The sequence below is a fragment of the Curcuma longa genome, chromosome 3 (assembly GCF_044706935.1).
Source record: "Curcuma longa cultivar G26 ecotype Majalengka, Jawa Barat chromosome 3, ITB_CL_G26_1.1, whole genome shotgun sequence".
In the NCBI taxonomy this organism is placed as follows: domain Eukaryota; kingdom Viridiplantae; phylum Streptophyta; class Magnoliopsida; order Zingiberales; family Zingiberaceae; genus Curcuma; species Curcuma longa.
Window position 1 is genome coordinate 20,393,436 of NC_133863.1, and position 14,804 is coordinate 20,408,239.

The 14,804-nt window shown below is 41.9% G+C and overlaps 1 pseudogene; it reads right to left on the reverse strand.

Annotated features, from left to right (window-relative positions):
* Positions 1 to 5,029: 5,029 nt before the first annotated feature.
* On the reverse strand, positions 5,030 to 10,053 carry LOC141823854 (uncharacterized; annotated as a pseudogene).
* Positions 10,054 to 14,804: the final 4,751 nt, after the last annotated feature.

Genomic DNA, 14,804 nt, shown 5'->3' on the forward strand with positions numbered 1-14,804 from the left:
AGGAGAGGAATAGGGTTTGGAGAAATCGCGGAGGGTTAGGGTTTGGAAATTGCGACGCTCGGGTTGCTTTTCCTTGCCACGCGCACGCTCCCAGCCACGTGGCTTACACGTCGACGGCGCTCACGAGTCGCCCAGCATAAGTCGCCCAGCAGAACGATATATATATATATATATATATATATATATATATATATATATATATATATATATATATATATATATATATATATATATATATATAGAGAGAGAGAGAGAGAGAGAGAGAGAGAGAGAGAGAGAGAGGTTTGATATCCCGCGCGACTCATCCCTACTCGATCCGTGCGCGACCGTCGACCCCCGCCCACTTCCGCCGCCGTCGCGCCGCCGTCCGATCACCGCCGGCCACCGGACCCGGACCGTTGGATGCGCAACTCGCCGACGCACATTCTGGCATCGGATTCCGGCCGGATTACGGCCGGAATCCGGCCAGAAACAGGACAGTGGCCAACGGCCACTGTCGGCCGAAAATCAGCCGGATTCCGGCCCAATTGCGGCCGGAGACCGGCCGCGGTCGACGCGCCGGTCTCCGGTCGGAATCCGGCCACCAGTCCGGCGCCGGTGAGTTGCGCATCCATCGCCGCCGGTCCGGTGGCCGGCGGTGGCCGGACGGGGGAGCGGCAACGGCGAGAACGCCGACGACGCAAAGAAGCTACAGTGATTTTTTTTATAAACGGCCTGGATTTTTCACGATGAACGGCCGGGATCGCTGCGCACGGGACGCATTTTTTCGTTCGCGCAGGATATCAAACTCGTATATATATATATATATATATATATATATATATATATATAGTCCTGATCTGCCGCGCGACAGCTCCGACCCACCGCCGTCGCGCCGCTGTCCGGTCACCGACGGCCGCCGGACCGGACGCATTGGAAAGCCAGCTCGTCGGCGCTCCGGCCGGGGCCGAATTCCGGCCGGATTGTGGCCGGAATCCGGCCAGAAACGCGACAGAACGACCCTTGTCCGATTTCAACGGAAATCGACCGGATTCCGGCCGAATCATGGCCGGCGCGTCGACCGCGGTCGGTCTCCGGCCGTGATTCGGCCGGAATCCGGTCGATTTCGGCCGGAATCCGGTCGATTTCGGCCGGAATCGGCCAACAGTAGCTGTTGGCCGATTTCGATCGAAATTCGATCGGATTCCGGCCGAATTTGGCCGGAATACGACCACCGGACCCGGCGCCGGCGAGTTGCGCATCCATCGCCGCCAGTCCGGTGGCTGGAGATGGCCGGACGACGGTGAACAGCGGCGGAGAAGCAGCAAACGTCCGAGGAGAAATACTGTGTATCGCGAAAATGGACTGTCGGGATTGATTCGCGCACGGGTGCGCAGGAATCAGTCGCGCGGCAGATCAATTTTCTATATATATATATTACTAACGTTGGCTCTCTAGATCTTTTTATTTGTATTTTTTTAAAATTAAATTATTTTATAATTTGATAATGATTTTTTTTTAAAGAAATAATTTTAAATCAATAAAATATAAAAATTAGCGATGGTTCAACGACTAATTTTTATTTATATATATATATTTAAAAATATATCTATAAATATATCGTTAATATTTTATTTTTTTTATTCATCCTACCACTTCCTACTTCTTCTTTTTATATATATAGATGAAAATTTTAATACTTTTTTTACATATATTTTGAATTCTCCAAATAGAAAAGAAAACACATCTTTCCAAAATATTTTCATTCATCTAAATATCCAATATTCTCAGTTTTTCTCTCACACGCAACTTTCTTTAAAATTTTCAAAACATTGCATATGTTACAATATCCTCTAAATTTCTCAAATTTCTAAAGTTTAAAAAAAAATCCACTAATTCGAGTAACATCGCCCTAGCTTTGTTTTATATGTATTCATCCCAAGATTGGTCAACCATGAGCAACCAATTTAGGATATCAATACTGTCATATATATTTTCTCCTCTTCAACCATCAGTCAGTACTTCAAACAAATCAAGAAAGACTAATGTTGATGCATCTATCAGCGATAAAGACTCGTAACGCCATTATGTGTTCTTTTATCATTGCCCATCGAAATTGGAGCACCTCAAATGCCTGCTCAATATCCTTTCTCATAGCCTTGTGGTGTTTTTAAACATCTTTTTCTTGGGATCCTAAGGGCATGGAAAGCTCTTGACGAAAGTACCCCATTCTGGGTAGATACTATCGGTTAGATAGTATCCTTCTGTATATTATGTATTGTTAACCATAAAATTAACCTCTAGTGCATTTTCTTATAAGACGTTGTTGGATAAAGGTGATTTGTTAAGCACATCGATATCATTACACGACCTTGCAATCCCAAAAATGACATGTGATGTGCGTAGGGTATACATATGTTTCTTATGCTTTAATCGCACATCTTTCTGTATTTCACGATATTTCCTACGTTCATTGCATCCTTTATCTGTGCATTAGGCATGATTTTCTCCTTTTCCTAGTTCGGAGATCTGCTCGTATTTTTATGTATTGCAGGATGAAAATGGAGCGAAAAGGCTAAACGAAGAAGCGATTGAAGACAAGGCTAGATAGGGTCGTGCCTCCTAGGCACGGCCGTGTCTCACTCCTACAGGGACCGTGCCCCAAAGGGCACAGCCGTGCTTCACCAGAGGCAGAACCAGCCCCTGGCCGTGCCCACCAGGCACGACCATGTCTTCACAACAGAGGAGCAACTGCCAGGGGTTGTGCCAGACAGGCACGGCCATGCCTTCACTTCAGCCCACAGCCAGCGCATGGCCATGCCTCATAGGCACGGCCGTGCCTCATTTCCAGAACGTCGTTTGCCTGAGGCCGTGCCCCACAGGCACGACCGTGCCAAATCTCCAAGCCTCGTCTGCCCACCAGGCACGGTCGTGCCCACCAGGCACGGCCGTGCCACCTTCCCAGAGCATCACCATTCTATGGTCGTGCCCCCTAGGCACGGCCGTGCCAACTCCACAGAAGAGTGGCAGCACACGACCGTGCTTCCCAGACACGACCGTGTGACGGGGGCGTGCCTGTCCATATAAATAGCCCTCTTAAGACCCCTAAGAAAGGGGGGAGACCTTGGGAGAGTTCCAAGGAGTGTTTTGAGCCACCGAAGCCACATTCTGGAGCAGGAGTCGACGATCCATCCATCCGACCGGGATTACTCCATCACTTCCGTCCCACGTCAACGAGGAGAAAGCAACGCGGAGAAGAAGACCTTCATCGATAAGTTTTATTTCCTTTCTAGGATTTAGAATGTATTGTTTCAAACCTTCTTCGAGTTGTATTCTCTCCGTTATGAAGTAGTTCTCTAGATTCTAGGATTAGGAGGAATCGAGATGTATGGATGATTGATTTTGTGGATTTGTTATTACCATGTTCAGTGATATATATATACATGTTGTTTCATGGATTTGTGCCTTGCAATTAATTGATAATATGTCTGTGAATGGAATTGAATCTATGAGGGTAAGGATTTATTGTGGTTTTGAGGATTCTTAGGATCGTATACCGGGGTGCCTTGTGACAGAAGGTTAACCTTTAACCGGACATTCCGAGGAAAGTCTTTAGGCTATAATGAATCTTTATGAGGGATATCTAATGGTTATTGATTGTTAGGGAGAGGTCCTTAAATGGATACCCTGTGACAGAGGGTAGGACATTGGTAGTATGCTGGGGCGACCAAGTGACAGCGGGAGAGTCATAACCAGGCTAACTGGTGTCATCTCAAACTGACAATCATAACACTAGAACACCATTGATTTTATTCCGAGGAAGCTTGACAAGGTCTAATTGGATACATTGGTTAGAATCCCTGCAAATGTGCATGTATTGAGGAATGGTAAAGGATCCATAGTCAATCAAACATAATCTCGAGGAATCCGAAGTCCTAGAGTCGTTTCCACATATCTGTCACACTCGATTTCTCTCTATTTGAGGTTTTAGGAGCTTGAGCACTCTCTCTTCCCCACACAAATTCAACTTAAGTGATCTCTCCACTCTTATTGTACTAGTTTAGTAATCAATTTCACGGTCCCTGTGGATTCGATATCTTTATTACTTGACGACATTCCGTATACTTGCGGAACGCCTTATCAACATGCTAGATCCACAAGTCTACATATGCGACTTTTCAAACACAATTGTTAGGACACCATGATCACACTAAGTAAAGAAACCTTTCCAAGTGACGAGCTAATTTTTCAATTGTCAATGCATATAATCAAGACTACCCAATATGCCAAGGAAGTTGTGTCTCTGCTTTTGCATTTCAAGTAAGTATTGGATGCCAATAGCATCAAATCTTCTCAAATATTGGGTCCTAAACACTTGAATCTCATATCAACAAAAGTTGAACAAACATTCGATAACAGTTGTTTCAATAACCCATAGGTACTCATCATAATGGTTAGTAGGGACTCCATACACCAATTGACGGATAGCCATCGTGCATTTCTGAAGTGGTGACAAACCTCTTTTCCCATGACATTGACCCTCCTTTGAAAATATTCAAAATGATTTCCAAGACATTGACTATGTGAAAGAATAAATATCAGCTCATCAGAGAAGTAATCATTAAAAATACAAGCATATCTGAGATTCACAATTCCGATTTAAATACCTTCTCCTCAGTGTTCTGTTGGAAGAACTTTGAGTTATTTACGTAGCATTTGTCATTGCTTATATAACTAGAGCATTATTTGTTCATCTACACCCTCTGTATCTTCTGACAATTCATTTCTCCAGAATTCATGGATCATAGATCTTTTATATTGATCTGGATTTTCAGACATTTAGAATAAATGAAGATATTTATGTGGTTGAGAAGATAATGTTTGTAGATAAAAGATTCTAATTTTCTTACTTATATATAGGCTAGTTTGTAATAGTTAGTTTATAACACTAGTTTGTACTGATTATATTGTAACGACTACTTTTTAACAACTTGCTTATTAAATCCATATAATTGGTAGCATTGAATGATATTATTAATTTGAAAGTGAATTATATAAATGTTGCAGTACCTATAAGAATTATGAAATTCTTATGAAGAACCTCGACTTCCCGCAAAATTATTTTTAACATTTGATATTCTTTAATGTCGTGTCAATCTATGTCGATGTTTTATTCCATTTTGGTACTCTCTCTGATTTTGAATTTTCCCTTCCTCTTTGCTTCCTTTTGCCCTATTGGACGAATATGGATTTCACAGTCATCCACATGAACACATATCCAGATTTGATATGGAAGTGTGCTCCTCTGATTTAGATGTTTTTGCGTTCTTGCTAGAGTTACAACTAACTGATTATAGAACATATTTCTCATACTCTCTGAAAATCCTCCATGCATGCGTATACATGGAGTCCTTGTTATTATTATTGGCTTTCCAAGTGCATTCTCTAACACATTCTTGTCACTCCAACTACTTTTTGACGATGAGTATAAAAATTATTATAGTTTATAAAAAAATTTATTCACCATCGAACAAACTTATAGTAATATGATTTTAGTGGCATCCAAATTCTTGGCACAGTTCCAACGTGTAAGATACGTGAAAATTTGAGCTCGTCTTACGAAGACAAAATGAACAAAATTTATTTCGTTCAAATTAGAGGTCATTGGGTTAGTGAACAAAAGTGTTCGATACTGAACCAAATCGAATCAACTTGATTTGGTTTGTTATAGAGGAGATTTTTATCAGAACAGAAGCAATGAGAAGTTTTGTTTGAGAAAATGAAACAAACAAAATTAGTTTCGGTCAAATCGGAGTTCGTTTGGTTAGTGAACCAAGTGAACCAATATAAATCCGATTTGTTACAGGATAGGTTTGAATCGAATCTGATCCAGTTCAGCCCATTATCAACTAGTTCAACCAACCCTAATAGCATGATCCAGTTTAGCCAACGCAACACGCGCCGACCGCACTGTAACGATTCTTCCTCGCTAACCCGGTTTGTTTACTTGGTCTCCACCTCCGCAGAGGTGACTAATCCAAGGATCCACACGCACACACACACCCGATGCACTATGAATCTTCTCCTTCTCGAAAACCTCGAAGGCGGAGAAACCTTTACAACTCTTTCGATCTCCTCAAAGATGATATAAAATGTTGTTTAGGAGGAGAGGAAGAAAGCAGAGAATGGAGAACAAACAAGTTCTCAGAAGAAGCACAAAAGAATGAAAGAATAGCAAAATTCTTGATCTTTGTTCTCGCGCAGGCTTCTTTTATAATTTCTGCAACATCAGTCGACTGCTGGCAGGGCCAGTCGACTGATGCCTTCAATCGGCAACAAAATCTCGCATTAAAGCGCATTAAATGCTTGCCAATTTTCTGCAACGTTCAAATAGCAGTCGACTGTCCAAGACCAGTCGACTGGCAACAGTCGACTTACCATAACACCAGTCGACTGCCCAGTCGACTCCTGTCTTCCTCTGGCTCGACTGATTTTTCTGTGTGCGTCTGATTTATGAGCAGTCGACTGCTGGCAGGGCCAGTCGACTGGTGAAGCTGAAAAATCACATTTCAGCTTCTCTTGACCTAGACCTCGGCCTTCAAACATCTTCCACAGCCTCATGCCTTCCCTGCACTAGCTTGAGATGCTTCCATCAGCTTCGTCATGTCAAGTCCTTGCCAAGACTACCCACTTGGACTTTTCCTTGCCAAGACTACCCACTTGGACTTTTGCTTGCCAAGACTTCCCACTTGGACTTTTCCTTGCCAAGACTACCCACTTGGACTTTTGCTTGCCAAGACTTCCCACTTGGACTTTTCCTTGCCAAGACTACCCACTTGGACTTTTGCTTTGCCAAGACTACCCACTTGGACTTTTGCTTTGCCAAGACTACCCACTTGGACTTTTGCTTGCCAAGACTACGCTTGGACTTTCCTGCAAACTTGCATCACACATGTTAGATCACAAGTATTGCCTAACTTCAAACATAGTTTAGCCAAACATTGAAACTCAATGCACTTGGGGCAAAGATTGCACCAACAGTGTCTCCACCCGCTTCTCCTCTTCTCCCTTGCTGACGCTGTTGCTGCCCTGCCTCCGGTTCCCAACGGCCACAACCCCGCCGCCTTCCTTCGTCGGAGAGAAAAGAAGGGTCGCCACTACGGCAAGGGGAGACACTTGATCTTGTCTTCTTCGTCCTCTCCGTCTTTTAGGTAAAGCAATCGATTCCTCTTCTTTGTATGTTGGCTTCCGTACTCGAGGAGGATGAGAGACTACAACATGCTCAGATGCCATTGTAGGAGATTGGTATCATCTCTTCATCCTTCACTACCATTTCCACCTCTTCCTGTCCCAACCAATGAGAAAATACTCGTTTGGGTTGGCGATGAACTCTTACCTCGTGAAAATGCCAAGGTATCCGTGTTTGATTCAGTTGTACAAGGTGGTGATGTAGTGTGTGTTAGTATCGATGGAATCAAAATATCTCCACAATGGTATGATATTGTCCACTTTGGACCTAAGCCCTCATGGTTTTGTTCTTGGGCTCTCCCCAAAAGGCCTCATACCAATGGAGATACTTGTCATCCTTTTAACCCCATGATATTTTTCATGTACTTTAGATGTGGGACTATGTTTGCACCCTTACAACCCAACAATCCCCCCCCCTCAAACAAAGTACCACAGGCCCCCCCAACATCGTTTTGATATCTGAATCCTCGACCCACCAGGACTTTTTGCCCCTCGGTCCACCCGACCTATTAGGACTTCCCATCTAGCCGCAGCTAGGACTTTTTGCCCCTCGATCTACCCGACCTACTAGGACTTCCCACCTAGTCGCAACTAGGACTTTTTACCCCTCGGTCCACCCGACCTACTAGGACTTCTCACCTAGTGTCTGGTCCTCTTGATTCAGACACGGGAGTACCCACTTCCTTTGTTTAAGGTTCAAATCACATGGCTAAATCTGGATCATGGCTCATCCGGCGGTTAGTCCGGTGAAGAGCGGTCTCGCTCTGATACCACTTGTTAGTATCGATGGAATCAAAATATCTCCACAATGGTATGATATTGTCCACTTTGGGCCTAAGCCCTCATGGCTTTGTTCTTGGGCTCTCCCTAAAATGCCTCATACCAATGGAGATACTTGTCATCCTTTTAACCCCATGATCTTTTCCATGTACTTTAGATGTGGGACTATGTTTGCACCCTTACAACCCAACAGTGTGGGAAGGTCTCCGTGTATACAATGGAAAAGTCTTTAAGCTTGATGAACATTTAGATAGATTGTTTGATTCAGCAAAAGCTTTAGCCTTTATTGATGTTCCAACACGAGAAGAGATAAAAGGTGTTGTTTTCAAGACCCTGGTTACAAATGGGATGTTTGATAACATATTAGACTCACGCTAACACGTGGCAAGAAGGTTACTTCCGGAGGCATAAGATTGGTTACAGCAACTATTCATCGTAACTCACCAAATGACATTGAAACGGAATTCTAGATAGAGGTCTTCCTTGCTGATACGGATTACATTCGGAAGGTGGGTATCTTGACTCATCTCTTTAGATATGTCGTTTGATATGTATAGTATCGTTATAGCTAGTAATAATTGTATGTTTTTATATATGCCCTGGTATATTAATACTTGTTTCATGTGTATATCAGGTGGTATGTCTTTTTACCTGCTACTTGTTTACTTGCCTTATGATAGATATGTAATAATTTCTTTGCGTTGATATACTGTTTCTTACTGAGCATAGACTGGTAGTTATTATACGCATTAGTGTCATGCACCATCTCTACATGATTGCATACTAGCGATCATCGGCTCCTTTATAGTCTGAGCCCGTCGCTCCAAGATTGCATACTAGCGATCACCAGCTCCTTTATAGTCTGAGCCCGTCGCTACAGGATTGCATACTAGGATCGTCGGCTCCTTTTGCATATTGCTAGCGATCACCGGCTCCTTTATAGTCTGAATCCGTAGCTACAGGATTGCATACTAGTGATCATTGGCTCTTTTATAGTCTGAGCCCGTCGCTACAGGATTGCATACTAGCGATCATCGACTCTTTTGTAGTCTAGTTACATGATCTGCATACACTGCCACTCATGGGTTAGTGGTACATCAGGAGACCTTATGCAATGGTTTGGCGACCTTGTAATCTATTGCAGGGTTCGTGCCATGGTGTTAATATATATGATTCTGGTATGTACAACTTTCTTTTTGTGGTTCAGTTGTGCTTTTCTTACTGTACAGACATGATTATTACTGCTAGATAACTCATTGTACATATTTGTGAGATATTCGCTGAGTTCATTAAACTCATCCTGTTGACTTTATTCTTTTCAGGTTGAAGTCTGTCTGGAGAGCCGCGCTGTTAGTCCCCTATCGAGATGACATCGTCTCTGTCGATTTTGGTTTTATTATGTTATCTGTAGATATGTTTCATATCTTGTTATATGTTCGTACGAACTTTCTTATACATGTTCGATTTTTTGGTGTGCACATTATAGCTTTCTAGTTGTGGCCATGTGGGCCTTGTTCACATGATTCTAGTACTTGTTATGTATTTGTCATGTATGGAGTGTGACCGTGTAGGCCTTATTTGTGGCCATGTAGGCCTTATGGTATTTGTATTCAGGAAAGTAAATTGTTATAGGGGAGATGCTGCCGAATTTTCAGACAGCCGTCTCCCGGGGCGTGACACAACGGGTCGATGTTTATTGTAGTAATCATCGATACATTTCAAAAAAATTTGATCTTTTTTATCATTATCAATGACTATGTCAGTACTAATAGTGACCCATGACTTCACAAGAACCACGTCTTCACTAGGAGACCAAATTGTTCATTTTGAGTCATCTATCTCCAGTTTGTAATCATGCTTTATGTGTGATGAGTGTGATAAACACTAAGTTACTGGAATAGACGATGGTGTTATGGGTTCTTTGTCGTTGATAGATGCATCGACACTAGCCCTTCTTGATTAGTTTGAAGGCATAATTGATGGTTGAGGAGGAAAAAATATATATGGTAGAGTTGAAATCCCAAATTGGTTGTCGATGGCCCACCAATCTTAGGGTGAATATATACAAAACCAGGGCTAGCCCTAGGCCAGGGCAACTAGGGCGACTACCCAAGGCCCATAAATGAGTAGGGCCCTAAGGCGGTGGAGGCAGAGGCGGCCAGGATTGTGAGGCCTCCGCTTCCGGCGACCAAGGGGAGGTGCTGCTAGTCCCGCCGCTCAACTTCGCGATGGTGGACTACGGCGTCTACCGCTCAAGCTTACCGGATGACACCAACTTCCGTTTCCTCCGCTCGCTTCACCTTCACTCTATCTTGTGTGCATCGATCACCTTTAGTACTGCGAGTGAAACAAAAATAAAAATCGCTCCTTTGATTGCAAAAAGCGCCCTTTTTTTATTTGCTCGTGGTGGATTGATCATTGATGTCGTGCAGGTGCCTTTGCCCGGAGCCGTACCCGGAGCAAAACCTAAATTTCCTTAGGGCTAATGGAATTAAGCTCTTCCAGATCAGGATTGAAGGGTGCAAGGTGCATTGCTAATGTCTCTGTTCCTGGTTCCTCCAGTTCACGTTCACTGTTTTGGATGCACTTCTAGTGTTTGATTAATTGCCACTGACATAACCTAAATCGTTTATCCTTGTGCACAGTCAATTACTTGATGGTGGCTTGGTCTATCTTTGATCTCTTTGATGAGAGCAACTCTTTCTAAGTGCTTTATTCATGTTTGCTCCGTCCCCGGTGAGAAACTTCATGTTTGCAGGGATTGAGTCCGAGACTGACTGAGATTTATCATTTATTCATGTTTGCTCCGTCCCCGGGGCAATGGTGCAACGGTAGGACATCCGGGTTGTAACCCAGGGACTCGCGGTTCGATCCCCAACTACGGCGTATTTGCAAGAATTTTCTTTCAAATGGGGAACGCAATCAAAGGATGCTGGGCATCTGGATTGGCCGCCGTATGTGCTTCCCGATTTACCCTGGTGGTCGGTGGAAAATTTCCGTGGGACCGGGCCGGCCACCCCCAGGGATTGAGTCCATGAGACTGACTGGGATTTATCATTTATTCATGTTTGCTCCTAGATACGTAAATCTTTGTCACTCTAGGGGTTAGTTACATTGGCTAATGCCTAAGTTTATTCCTTGTTATCATATTAGCAGTTGACTCGAATTTCCTTAATTGCTTAGGTTGATGATAGTATTCGTGAAAATGCAAGATAACTTAGTAGTTAGTTGGTAAAGACTTTCGTGATTGTTTGCAGAGTCTAGGAGTAGAATTCTATCTTTACCTATTAAATGTATAATAACTATAAGCTAACCACTTGACAACGCTCGAGCTTACTATTTGTTGAATATCTAACATTGAGATTTATTATGTCAGTTTCTCCTATTTCAAATTAAATGGTTGTGTTAATGATGCTTCATCATTCAAGCTAGGTGATCAGCCTCTTCTTTCCATGCTCCTCTAAATTACTAACTCAAGGCAACTACTTAGTTTGTGCATCTTTATGTTGATTAGTTGAACTATTTTGCATGTGCTTTTTGATTAACAATTTGCATCTCTTTCAATCTTGTTTATGAAAGTCACTAGAATAATTCTATTAATACTATCTACTCTGAGTTCTAGTTCTGATTTCTGAAGTTTCTAAACTATTTGTCATATGGATGGAGCATACATATAACAGAACTATTTGTTAAAGTCGATATGGAATTTTCAGTTTGGAACTTTTTCACTACGAAGAGGAAAAAGAGTATTTCAATAGAATTTACAGTGGCAATTCAAAAAATTCAGATATTTTTTGTCTAAATATTTTTTAGAGTATCGTTATCATTTTAAATAGGAGAAATTATTTTTTTTTGTCTTGAAACTCTAATTGTTTGGAGAGCATTGTTTTGTATAAAATTTTTTTAACTTGACACTCTTATTAATTGAAAATTATAATTTATGTTACTATGTCAAAGGCCCAAAAATTATAATTTCGCCCAAGGTTCTTACACAACAAGGACCGGTTCTGTACAAAACGAAGCTGGGGTGACATTACTCGAATTCGTCAAAAAATTTTAAAAACTTTAAAAATTGAAGAAATTTAAAGGATATTGTGGAATATATAAAATATTTTAAAATTAAATATTTTTGATGAATAACATAGAAAAGAATACCCCTTTTTACTGGAGTACATATGCAAATTGTATTCATTTATTGTACGAGACACAACGAACTTAACATAAGTGCTTCGACAGAGTACTTGTCAGGGTAAATGAAAACCCCTTTGAGCTCCATTTTTTTTTTTGGTATCCTCAATGACTAATTGGAAACAATCTATCTCATTTTTATTCAAATAAACTAAATTGCACATTCAATTTTTTATGTATATCTTCCCGTTCTGATGTGTGAGAGAAAAATTAAGATAAATATGAATATTTTGAGAAGATGTATTTTCTTTTATATTTGGAGAATTCAAAAAGAAATGTAAAAGAGGTATTGAAATTTGCATTCATCTCGAATAAAAAGAAAAAAAATTGAATGAAAAGGATAAGAAAGAAGAAATAGAAAGTGGTTGGATGAATGAAAAAAATGAAATATTGAATATATACTTATAGGTATTTTTTTAAAAAAAATAAAAATTAGTCATTTTTTATGTTTATTGATTTTATTATTAGTTTTTAAAAAATTGTTATCAAATTATAAAATAATTTTATTTTTTTTTAAAGTAAAAAATAAAAAGGAGCGACTCCCCTCCTAACATTCTATTTGACACATAATGCTCCATGCTCTAAGTTAAATTTTTTCAACCCATTTATATATTTAAATTTTTATCAACTTTATTTTAGATTGTGTCTAATATTTGTATTAACCCATTGTTGATATATCAAAATTTAGGCTTAGTGTTGGTAAGCAAATTCTAGAGACGCATAGTGACTAATGATGCTGCAAAAGGTTGGAATCCGCCAACCTAGCGGCCCCACACGATCGGCCCCCCGACCATCTGTGAGGAGGTAAATCACGGTGAATGCGGGACTGGTCAGGGCATAGTGGTTGAAGGATTTGGAAACATGACACATTTTGATGTTATCGCATGTGCGCCATGAGCCTTCGAACCGCCTATCTCATGCTGCAAGCTCCCATGCCCTGACCAGCTGCTCCCGCCCGTGGGGGCACGCATAGTGACTAATGATGATTCAAGTGGGAGTTGTCCGATAAGATTAAAAATTGGTCGAAAAATTAAAAATTTACATTTTGAATGGATAATTTTAGATTATTTAATTTTTTAAAATTAATTTTGAATGAATGAAAATTTAATTATTAAAATGAACTCAAATAAAAATTTATTACGACAAGGGATGTAAAATTATCCCGCATTCATTCAAAAGGAAAAGATCTTAAACCTTTCTTATATTATGTTTTGTGTGTATTAATATTTAATTGGTTCAATTCAAATCAGATCGTATGAGAGATATAGAGATATATAGGGTTGAATAACTAGTACCAACTTAAAAAAAAATGAAAGAGATGTCTAGCATCGATCGAGCATTTGGATTGTGCACGTGCACAAACATCAGGACATGATTGTGTAACACTAAAATCAATCATCAGGAGATGATTGAGTTGGTTATTATGAAACAGACTTACTTATTATGGGCGTATGGAGGCAGGTCACGGTTCGTCAAGTCCAAGAGCAACCTATCACACCGCTTAGCCGGGCCACCGAGGCGGGTTCGAAGCATCGCATAAGGTGAACCGAATCGGATCCCCGGCCCTATGGTCCCCAGTGAAGCCCACCGAGCCGACTCCCCAACTCCTTATCCTCATGCGAAATCAAATTCAATCTCCCCCTCTCAGACACTCGTCGAGTCCTTCAAGTCAGCGCGGGAACCTCGCCTAACTCACAAGGAAGCAGGCTCCTCCAGGACGGTGCAGTTTCACACGTATACCTCTTCTCGAGACGGTCCGGATATCCTGTCACCTCTGCAACTCATCATGGTTCCGAACCGAGCCTCGCGGACCGAAATGGAGGAATCAGAAAGGACACGATAAACGACAGTACTTCACTACGGGCGTCGTAACCGGATCAAGGCTCATCCTCTCGAATACTCGACACCGAATCCCCGCGCAGTATCCGACGAGCCGATAATGAGACCGAGCCAAATCGATCCATTCGGACATAAGGTCCGTCGGCCTTATCGTTCCACCCCGGCCTCTCGGCCCTGAGCCGAATCGGTCCATTCGGACATAAGGCCCGCCAATCTTACCTTTTCGCCATGGCCCTATGCAGGTTTCTCTTTTTCCAAAGACCACTCCCCCATCACGTAGTTGTGAATGTTCTCCTGCCATCTCTGCAACTCATCATGGCAAAGCACGTGCATGACACGACCCCCCCTTTTTTTATATATACAGGCCAGCGATGGGACATATGCGCTGACTATACCCTACTTACTGACACATTCATAACGGTGATGGGACTCCAGTCACGTCTGTGATATGACATAACATCTTCAATCTATATAAAAGGTTAACCTTGCACCGGAGGAGGTATGCAATCTCACAAGCACTCCTTTTTCACTCTCAATTTCCTTCCCTTCTCCAGAAGCTAACTTAAGCATCGGAGTGGTCGCGCCAAGACAACCCCTGGCCTTCCTACTCACGTTTCTTATGCTCGCAGGATCTAGAAGCTCTCCACCTTCATCTTCGCCCAAGTTAGCTCAAGTGGGGTGCTGAAGAAGAAGCTGCTCACCCAGAAGCGGATCTCAACAGGAACATTACTGAAATGGATAAGAGTCGAATCTCAACGAAGTCGAGGCAA